The following is a 10,568-nucleotide window of genomic DNA, read 5'->3' on the forward strand; positions in this document are numbered from 1 at the left end:
CCAATCATCTATTGCCTGAGAGCACAGCGGGAGGGACAAGGATCAGGATATAAACCCAGGCATTCAAGTCCGCAAGGGCAACCCCCTTTGGGTCCCCTCCCCTTATACCGGAGCTCTGTTTTCACTCTATTTCACTCTATTAAATCTTGCAACTGCACTCTTCTGGTCTGTGTTTGTTAATGGCTCCAGCTGAGCTTTTGCTCGCCCTCCACCACTGCTGTTTGCCGCCATAGCAGACCTGCCGCTGACTTCCATCCCTCCAGATCCAGCAGGGTGTCTGCTGTGCTCCTCATCCAGTGAGGCACCCATTGCCACTCCTGATCCGGCTAAAGGCTTGCCATCGTTCCTGCACGGCTAAGTGCCTGGGTTCGTCCTAATGGAGCTGAACACTAGTCACTGGGTTCCACGGTTCTCTTCCATGACCCACAGCTTCTAATAGAGCTATAACACTCACCACAAGGCCCAAGGTTCCATTCCTTGGAATCCGTGAGGCCAAGAACCCTGGGTCAGAGAACACGAGGTTTGCCACCGTCTTGGAAGTGGCCCGCCACCATCTTGGGAGCTCTGGGAGCAAGGACCCCCGGTAACAGAATGATCTGCCAGCCTTGGCCTAACAAAGTGCTGGGATTACAGGCACGCGCTGCCCCACCTGAGCTGTCTTCTTAATTATTTCCATTCAGTACATTTAATCTTTGAGGAACAGTCAAACTGTTTTTCAAAACAGCTGTACCATTTTGTTTTATTTATTTTTTTATAATAGAAATGGGATCTTGCTGTGTTGGCCAGGCTGGTCTCAAACTCTTGGGCTCAAGTGATCCTTCCACCTGAACCTCCCACAGCACTGGGATTACATGTGTGAGCCACTGCACCTGGTCCCAAATTTTAGACAAAGCTTTACTCCTTTAATCAATTGCAAATTAAAAAATCTCTGAAGATACCTATGACCTGTAAACCCTCACTTCAAGATATTCTGCCTTTTTAGGCCAAAGCAATGTATAACCTCCATATATTGATTTATGACTTAGCCTGTAACTTCTACTTCCCTAAAATATGTAAAACAGGCCAGGTGAGGTGACTCATGCCCATAATTCCAGAACTTTGGGAGGCTAAAATGGGCAGATCACTTGAACACAGGAGTCAAGACCAGTGGGTAACATGGTGAATCCTCATCTCTACAAAAAATACAAAAATTAGCCAGGCATGGCAGCTCACAGCTATAGTCCCAGTTATCTGGGAGGCTGAGGTGAGAGGATCACTTGAGCCCAGGATGTAGAGGCTGCAGTAAACCAAATCATGCCACTGCACTCCAGCAGGTGACAGAGTGAGACCCTGTCTCAAAAAAAAAAAAAAAAAAAGATGACATAAACATATTCCATGCCATTTCTCCCAGAGAATACAGCAAAAATTCTGGAGAGAACATATGAAACAAATAATTGAGATTAGTAAAATAAATAATAAAGGTAATAAAGAAAATAATAGAAGATAAATTGGGTAAGAAATTAAAACTCAGAGAAAAACCAACAAAATGGTGAGTTTCATATATTTTTCCCTCTACTATCTCAAAGCAAGAAAAATTCTGGAACGTTGCAAAAGGAACACCAAGAGAGTATCTCTATCTTTAAAAAGAAAACTGGAAAGAGGCGCCTCTGACAAATGAGGAACTATTCTGTTTTCTTTTATTGGCTCTGTAGGGCTCCAGTTCTAAAGCTGCCTTCTCCCTATGAGTGGTGACTCTATCAGCAGCTGAGCTTGCTGATTTGCCTGGAGATTGTCTTAGTCCACTTTTGCTGTTGTAACAAATTACCTTAGACTGGGGAATTTATTTATTTTTATTTTATTTTTTTGAGACAGAGTTTTGCCCTTGTTGCCTAGGCTGGTGTGCAATGGCGTAATCTCAGCTCAGTGCAACGTCTGCCTCCCGGTTCAAGATATTCTCTTGGCCGGGCGCGGTGGCTCAAGCCTGTAATCCCAGCACTTTGGGAGGCCGAGACGGGCAGATCACGAGGTCGGGAGATCGAGACCATCCTGGCTAACACGGTGAAACCCTGTCTCTACTAAAAAAATACAAAAAACTAGCTGGGTGAGGTGGCGGGCGCCTGTAGTCCCAGCTACTCGGGAGGCTGAGGCAGGAGAATGGCGTGAACCCGGGAGGCGGAGCTTGCAGTGAGCTGAGATCCGGCCACTGCACTCCAGCCTGGGCGACAGAGCGAGACTCCGTCTCAAAAAAAAAAAAAAAAAAAAGATATTCTCTTGCCTCAGCCTTCCCAGTAGCTGGGATTACAGGTGCACGTCACCACGCCCAGCTCATTTTTTGTATTTTTAGTAGAGATGGGGTTTCACCATGTTGACCAGGCTGGTCTTGAACTCCTGACCTCAGGTAATCCACCCACCTCAGCCTCCCAAAGTGCTAGGATTATAGATGTGAGCCACCGTGCCTGGCCAGACTGGGGAATTTATAAACAGCAGAACCTACAGCTCAGAGCTCTGGAGCCTAGGAAGTACAAGATCAAGGCACCAGCTGATTCAGTGTCTGGTGAGGGCCTGTTCCTCATAGGTGGTGTCTTCCATGTCCTCACCTGGTGGAAGGGGCAAAGGGACTCCCTCAAGCCTCTTCTAAAGGGCATTAATCCTGTTCCTGAGGGCTCTACCTTCTAATCACTTCCTAAAGACCCTACCTCCTCATAGTAATTGGGGAATAAGTTCTAACTTACGAATTTTGCGGAGGGGACACAAACATTCAGCAGAGATGGATCCAGTTGTGGGAGGTGTCTGACAGTATAGGAAGACTAAAAACCAGGCATTTGGGCCAGAGAACCAGGAGAAGGAGCTCTGGGAGCCAGAGAATATTATGGAGATTTTGGAGAAGAGGACTTCAAAGAGGGTTGAAGTCTTAGGATCACTCCCAAGGTGTTTGTGGGAAAAACTTATCTGAAATAGAAGACTGTAAGGGAGGGAAAGACTTTCCCTTTACCCACCTAGGATCAATAACTAGGTCTAGGATACAAACTGACAACAGGTGATTAACAGGAGAAAAGGTATGCTAATTTATTATGTCCATGGGAGTATCACAGGGGGAAAAAAAGCAAATATCCCAAAAGCAGTGAGATTTGAAAGCTTATCTATCATCATCACAAGGGAAAGGGCAGAAGAGATGTGGACATTTTGGGGAGATTAAATGATTTTTAGGAAAGATGAATGGACCAGGTGTGGCTCACACCTATAATCCCAGTGCTTTGAGAGGCCGAGGCGGGAGGGTCACTTGAGCTCATGAGTTTGAGACCACCTTGGGCAATATGGTGAAACCCTGTCTCTACAAAAAATTCAAAAATTAGCCTGGTGTGGTGGCAAGCATCTGTAGTCCCAGCTACTTAGGAGGCTGAGGTGGGAGGATGGCTTGAGTCCAGGAGGCAGAGGTTACAGTGAGCCGAGATTGTGTCACTGCACTCCAGTCTGAGCGATGAGAGTGAAACCCTGTCTCAAAAAATAAAAATAAAAAATAAAGATGAATGATGGGCTCTTGGAATAATAGACGGGAGATATGACAGTTTCTGACAAAGCTTGTCTGGGGATAGTATCTAGTCTGCTTTCCTATTATGAGTCAGTCTTTTCTGTTGATGAAACTCCTGGGAAAGGGACTGATGACAATTGAGTTCCTTTTGGAATATCTGTCTTTAGTCAGATACAGGGAGTTCAGAGAAAGCTTCTCTCTGCATTTGTTGTTTTTTAAGTGTCTTCACCTCAAAATAATCAATATACCAAAGTGAAATATTTTGAGGTGGCATATCCTAAACTACTTCAAGACCAAGGGCTTTGAACACTGGTGTGTGGTGTAGACCCCCACCCAGGTCCCATTCGCCCCTGGGGGAAACATACATAGAACAGATTAAAATATTCTGCAAAAGCTTGAAAACTGAAATTATGTTCCATGGTCCATAGAAGGCAGGCTAGACTTTGGCCTGAACGTAACTGAGACAACTATCTGCTAAACCAAAACAAAGAAAAAAATCCAACATTCCTTAGAGGATTTTAACAGGACTTAGAGTCTCATAACATAATAATAAAAACATCCTGAATACAATACAAAATTGCTCAACAATAGAAAAAAACAACAGAAACAAAAACAGGAAAATTGCAGCAACTCATGGTGGAAAAAAGCAGCAAATCCCAGCCCAAGATGACTCAGATGTTAGAATTATCAGACCTAGGCTCTGATAATAATAGCTTGATAGCAGAATGGAAAAGAGGAAAGGAGCTATAAACCTGAAGAGCAATAGAAATTATCCAATCTGGACCACAAAAAAAAAAAAAAAAAATTGAAAAAAAAACTGAACAGAGACTCAGGGAACTGTGGGGTGATATCAAATAGTATAACATTCATATCATTGGAGCAGGAGAATTAAATTAGTGCAGAAAAAAATATTAGAAGAACGAGGTTGGAGGATGCACACTACTCAATTTTAAGAATCATTATAGGCTGGGTGCGGTGGCTCATGCCTATAATCCCAGCACTTTGGGAGGCCGAAGGGGGTGGATCACAAGGTGAGGAGTTCGCGACCAGCCTGGCCAATATGGTACACTCTCATCTCTACTAAAAATACAAAAATTAGCCGGGTGTGGTGGCAGGTGCCTGTAGTCCCAGCTACTGGGGAGGCTGAGGTAGAAGAATCGCTTGAACCTGGCAGGCAGAGCTTGCAGTGAGCCGAGATTGCACCACAGCACTCCAGCCTGGGCGACAGAGTGAGACTCCGTCTCAAAAAAAAAAAAAAAATTAGAAGAACAAGGTTGGAGAACACACACTACTCAATTTTAAGAATCATTATAGGCTGGGCAAGGTAATTCACGCCTATAATTCCAGCACTTTGGGAGGCCGAGGCAGGAAGATCTTCTGAGGCCAGGAAAAAAACTCAATTTTAAAAACTGAGGCTGAGGGCTGTGGCTTACACCTATGATACGAGCACTTTGGGAGGCTGAGGTAGGAGGATCACTTGAGGCCAGAAGTTTCAGGCCAGCCTCAGCCACATAGCGAGGCCCCCAGCTCTACATAAAATAAAAAAAATTGCCAGACACGTGGTGTGCCGTTGTGGCCTCAGTTACTTAGAAGACTGAGGTTGCAGGATTGCTTGAGCCCAGGAGGTTGAAGCTGCAGTGAGCCATGATTATGTCACTGCACTCCAGCCTGGGCAACAGAGACTCTGTCTCTAAATAAATAAATAAAAGGCAAAGGTTTTGAACAGATTCCTCCCCAAAGGAGATACAGATGACAAATAAGTATGGGAAAAGATGGTCAACGTCATTAGTCATTAGGCAAATGCAAATTAAAAATCACAATAATATGCTCTTACATACCTATTAGAATGGCCAAACAAAAAACTGACAATACCAAGTGCTGACAAGGATGCAAAGTAACTTATCATACATTATTATATAATATCACACAGCTACTCCGAACATTGTTCAGTTTCTTATAAAGTTAAACATACACTTAAATGACTCAGCAATTTGGCTTATAGGTGTTTACTCAAGAGAACTGAAAACTTACGTTCACACAAATCCTGTGCATGAATGATTATAGCAACATTATTCATAATTGCTGAAACTTGGAAACAAGTGAAATGTTTTTCAATGGGTGAATGAATAAACAAACTGTGATACATCTGTACAATGGAATACTGTATGATTCTATCATATGACACCCAGGAAAAGGCAAAATTATTAGAGACCAAGAGCAGATCAGTGGTGGTGCACAGTGGCTCAGGCCTGTAATCCCAGCACTTTGGGAGGCTGAGGTGGGTAGATCACTTGAGGTCAGGAGTTTGAGACCAGCTTGGCCAACATGGTGAAACCCTGTCTCTACTAAAAATACAAAAATTACCCAGGCATCGTGGTAAGCATCTGAAATCCCAGCTACTCTTGTGGCTGAGGCATCACTTGAATCTGGGAGGCTGAGGTTGCGGTGAGCCAAGATTGCACCACTACACTCTGGCCTGGCCGATAGAGCCATGGAACAGTTATCAGCAGAGAGGGGACGCAGGGGCTGGAGCGTGGTCCCCCACCCCCGCAGTCAGGTGGTTTTTCTCTCCCAGTGTGGCTGGGTCCTGGGCTTTTTATGGGCTTAGAATGGGGAGTGCATGCTGATTGGTTTGTGAGTATGTAAAAAAGGTTAAAACGAAGACACCACTCAAAGGTGGGCATGACAGTGGAGAAAACCAATTAGGAAACGGTAGATAAATGTAAAATAGGTAAAGGGTGGGGATCAATCAGAGGAAAGTGTGCCAAATAAGAAGACAGGTTCTCAGTTCAGCTAAGAGATTTGACTTGTAGCTTGACTTTCAGGCTTTAAACTGTCCTTGACTTGGAGGTGGGGTTTCACCGGGGACCCACCCCTATTTGTCTAGGCATTTGTCTGTGTCCTCTGTGTCCTGTGACTCCCAGTATTATCAAATTAGATGATAAAATATCTTAAAAGCGTTCTATTCAGATTGATTTAGAGATAAATAAGGCTTATATAATTCTTGAAATTGCCAGAAATTTAGGGGATTGACTTTCCAATAATTTCAATGGGCTATAAAAATGTACTTTCATAGAGACTAATTTAAATGGTTTAAGAATTTAAGTTCAGGCCGGGCGCGGTGGCTCAAGCCTATAATCCCAGCACTTTGGGAGGCCGAGACGGGTGGATCACGAGGTCAGGAGATCGAGACCATCCTGGCTAACACGGTGAAACCCCGTCTCTACTAAAAATTACAAAAAACTAGCCGGGCGAGGTGGCAGGCGCCTGTAGTCCCAGCTACTCGGGAGGCTGAGGCAGGAGAATGACGTAAACCCGGGAGGCAGAGCTTGCAGTGAGCTGAGATCCGGCCACTGCACCCCAGCCTGGGCAGCAGAGTGAGACTCCGTCTCAAAAAAAAAAAAAAAAAAAAAAAAAGAATTTAAGTTCACATTATTTATGTGAATATTTGGCAGATGAGGCTATTTAATATTGTGGATTTAATAAAAACAGCATGTCTTCTGGTTATCTATATTAAGTATAATACAGGCATACATTTTTATTCTAATTGAGTATGCTTTTCCTAAACCTATACAGGTTTACAGATCAAATAAGCTAGCACATTGTGCAGGATCTGGATTTTAAAGAGATAATAAAGAAAAAAATAAGCTAGCATTATAATCTACTAGAGGTTTAAGATTGTGAAAATTGTAAATTTGTGTTTAATCAAATTAAATCATTATTCTGGCAAACCTTATTTCAGCAGTAATTATATTTGGTAGTATGTCAGTTCAGAAATAGTTTCTAAGATCTTTTGGTAACTAAAAATCTTGAGTTGATGCTAAACTGAATTAGTTAATGGATATTCACAAAATATCAAGATCATTTCTTTCTTTTTCTTTTTTCTTTCTTTTTTTTTTTTGAGATGGAGTTTCACACTTGTATCCCAGGCGGGAGTGCAGTAGCACGATCTCGCCTCACTGCAACCTCTGTCTCCTGGGTTCAAGTGATTCTCCTGCCTCAGCCTTCCCAGTAGCTGGGACCACAGGCACATGCCACCACACCTGACTAATTTTTTGTATTTTTAGTAGAGACAGGGTTTCATCATGTTGGCCAGGATGGTCTTGAACTCTTGACCTCAGGTGATCCTCCTGCCTTGGCCTCCCACAGTGCTGGGATTACAGGGGTGAGCCCCCAAGCCCGGCCAAGCTCATTTCTAAGATAAGCTACTGAAACATTAAAAGTATAACTTTAAGTTTATATATATATATATAATTTCAACTGTTATTTTTGATTCAGGGTGCACATGTGTGGGTTTGTTAAATGGGTATATTGTGGGACACTAAGGTTTGGGGTGCGAATGATGCCATCACCAAGGTGGGGAGCATAGGACCTCATACGTAGTTTTTCAGCCTTTTCTCTCCTCCCTCTCTCTCCCTTCTAGTAGTCCCAGTGTCTATTGTTCTCATTTTTTGTGTTTTTTTTAGACAAGTCTCGCTCTGTTGCCCAGTCTGGAGTGTAATGGCATGATCTTGGCTCACCACAATCTCTGCCTTCCGGTTTCAAGCAATTCTCCTGCCTCAGCCTCCCAAGTAGCTGGGACTAGAGGCACACGCCACCACGCCCGGCTAATTTTTGTATTTTTAGTAGAGATGGGGTTTCACTGTGTTGGCCAGGCTGGTCTCCAACTCCTGACCTCGTGATCCACCACCCCTCACCTTCGGCCTCCCAAAGTGCTGGGATTACAGCGTGAGCCACTGCACCGAGCTCTTCCCTTTTTTATGTCCACAGCTACCCAATGCTTAGCTCTGAATTATAAATGAGAACATGTGGTATTTGATTTCGTATTCCTGCAAAATTTGCTTAGGATAATGGCCTCCAGCTGCATCCATGTTCCTGCAAAGGACATGATTTCATTCTTTTTTTATGGCTGTGTTTATATATTTTTAACATTTATATTCCTTGATATAATACTGAGAGGCTATATACTTGGATCTGTTAATATACTCATTTTTGTCAGTTAGGGATTTGTATCACTATAAAGTTGTAAGATGTATAAGCTTTGCTGGTCTGCTAAAAATGCTGATGTGTTACAAAAACAGCTGCAATTATTTACCTACTAGTTTTCCATGTAAAATGTAAGTCCTGTCGTTACAAGTTATAATCAATGTATGTGAATGAGACTCTACTAGGAGCAAATAGAGGCAGAGAAAAACAACTTTCGATGCAAAGTATATGGGGATGGATTTTTGTTAAGGAAAAAAGGTAGTTTTGTAAGTAGTTTTGTGCTGAAGTCAAATGACTTTGTTCCAGAATGAGAAGACATAAAGTATAGGAAAAAATCTGAATGGATATAGAAAGTCATGGAAGATTCCCAGAAAGGAAATTTTGTGGTGGTCAAAGCTGGCTACATTTGATGAATTTATTTATAAGATTATTAGAAAAAGGCTTAGTATAAAATATAATACTTACATAGAACTTGAATTTGGTTTTCTTTCTGTTAAAACTACAAAGTTGGCTGGGCGTAGTGGCTCACGCCTGTAATCCTAGTTCTTTGGGAGGCCGAGATGGGCAGATTGCCTGAGCTCAGGAGTTTGAGATCAGCCTGGGCAACACGGTGAAACCCTATCTCTACTAAAATACAAAAAATTAGCCGGGCGTGGTGGCAGGCACCTGTAGTCCCAGCTACTCAGGAGGCTGAGGCAGGAGAATTGCTTGAACCCGGGAGGTGGAGTTTTCAGTGAGCCAAGATTGCGCCACCGCACTCCCATCTGGGCAACAGAGCAAGACTCCATCTCAAAAAAAAAAAAAAAAAATTTACAAAGTCTTCTTGGATTACTTGGCTGTGTTAGTAAAATGTTTGTAAAACCAAACTAAACCTGGATCCACTCACCTGGTACAGGGAAGCCAGTCTACACAAAGATTTGCAGTGAGAAAAAGGAGGATGTTTATTTGCAGGGCACAAAGCAAGGAGAATTGGGCAACTGACACTTAAGACCCAACTTCTTTACTGGACTAAACCCAAGGATTTTTAAAGGAAGGGTAAGTTTCAGAAAAGCAGAAGTTACAGGCAAAATTGTATACCAATATGTGGAGGTTATACATTAGTTTGGCCTTAAAAGGTAAGATATATTGAAGCATGGCCTTAGAGGTCATAGGTGGTGATATGGTCTGGCACTGTGTCCCCATCCAAATCTCATCTTGAATTGTAATCCCTATATGTTGGGGGAGGGACCTCGTGGAAGGTGATTAGATCATGCGCGTGGTCCTCCCATGCTGTTCTCATGATAGTGAGTGAGTTTTCATGAGATCTGATTTTTTGTTTTGTTTTGTTTTGAGATGATGTTTCACTCCTGTCACTCAGGTGCTGGAATGCAACAGCGTGATCTCAGTTCACTGCAATCTCTGCCTCCCGGATTCAAGTGATTGTCCTGCCTCAGCCTCCCTAGTAGCTGGGATTACAGGTGCACAACACCATGCCCAGCTAATATTTTTGTATTTTTAGTAGATATGGGGTTTTGCATGTTGGCCAGGCTGGTCTTGAACTGCTGACCTCAGGTGATCTGCCCACCTCGGCCTCCCAAAGTGTTGAGATTACAGACATGAGCGACCACGCATGGCCGATCTGATGGTTTTATAAGGAACTTTTCCTCCTTTGCTCAGCACTTCTTTTTCCTGCCATCATGCGAAGAAGGATGTGTTTGCATCCCCTTCCACCATAATTTTAAGTTTCATGAGGCCTCCTCAGCCCTGTGGAACTGTGCATCAATTAAACCTATTTCCTTTATAAATTACCCAGTCTCGGGCAATTCTTTATAGCAGGTGAGAAAAGACTAATACAGGTGGTTTCCAAGATTCTTTGATTTGCAATTGGTTAAGGAAGCCAGGCTTTGTCTAAAAACTTGGGGTCAGGAGAAAAGAATGTTAAGATCTGGCCTGTGGGTGTGACTCTCCAGGCCCCTCAAGAAGAAATTTAGAACAAAGAACAGTGGTTAGAGTTCAGTCCTCAGTTCCCTCTTATCTGAGTTCTACATGTCAGCAGGATGGACTTTCTATTTGGTGGGGGTCCAGGTTTCTGAAA

The sequence above is a fragment of the Macaca fascicularis genome, chromosome 1 (genome assembly GCF_037993035.2).
Source record: "Macaca fascicularis isolate 582-1 chromosome 1, T2T-MFA8v1.1".
Taxonomy (NCBI): domain Eukaryota; kingdom Metazoa; phylum Chordata; class Mammalia; order Primates; family Cercopithecidae; genus Macaca; species Macaca fascicularis.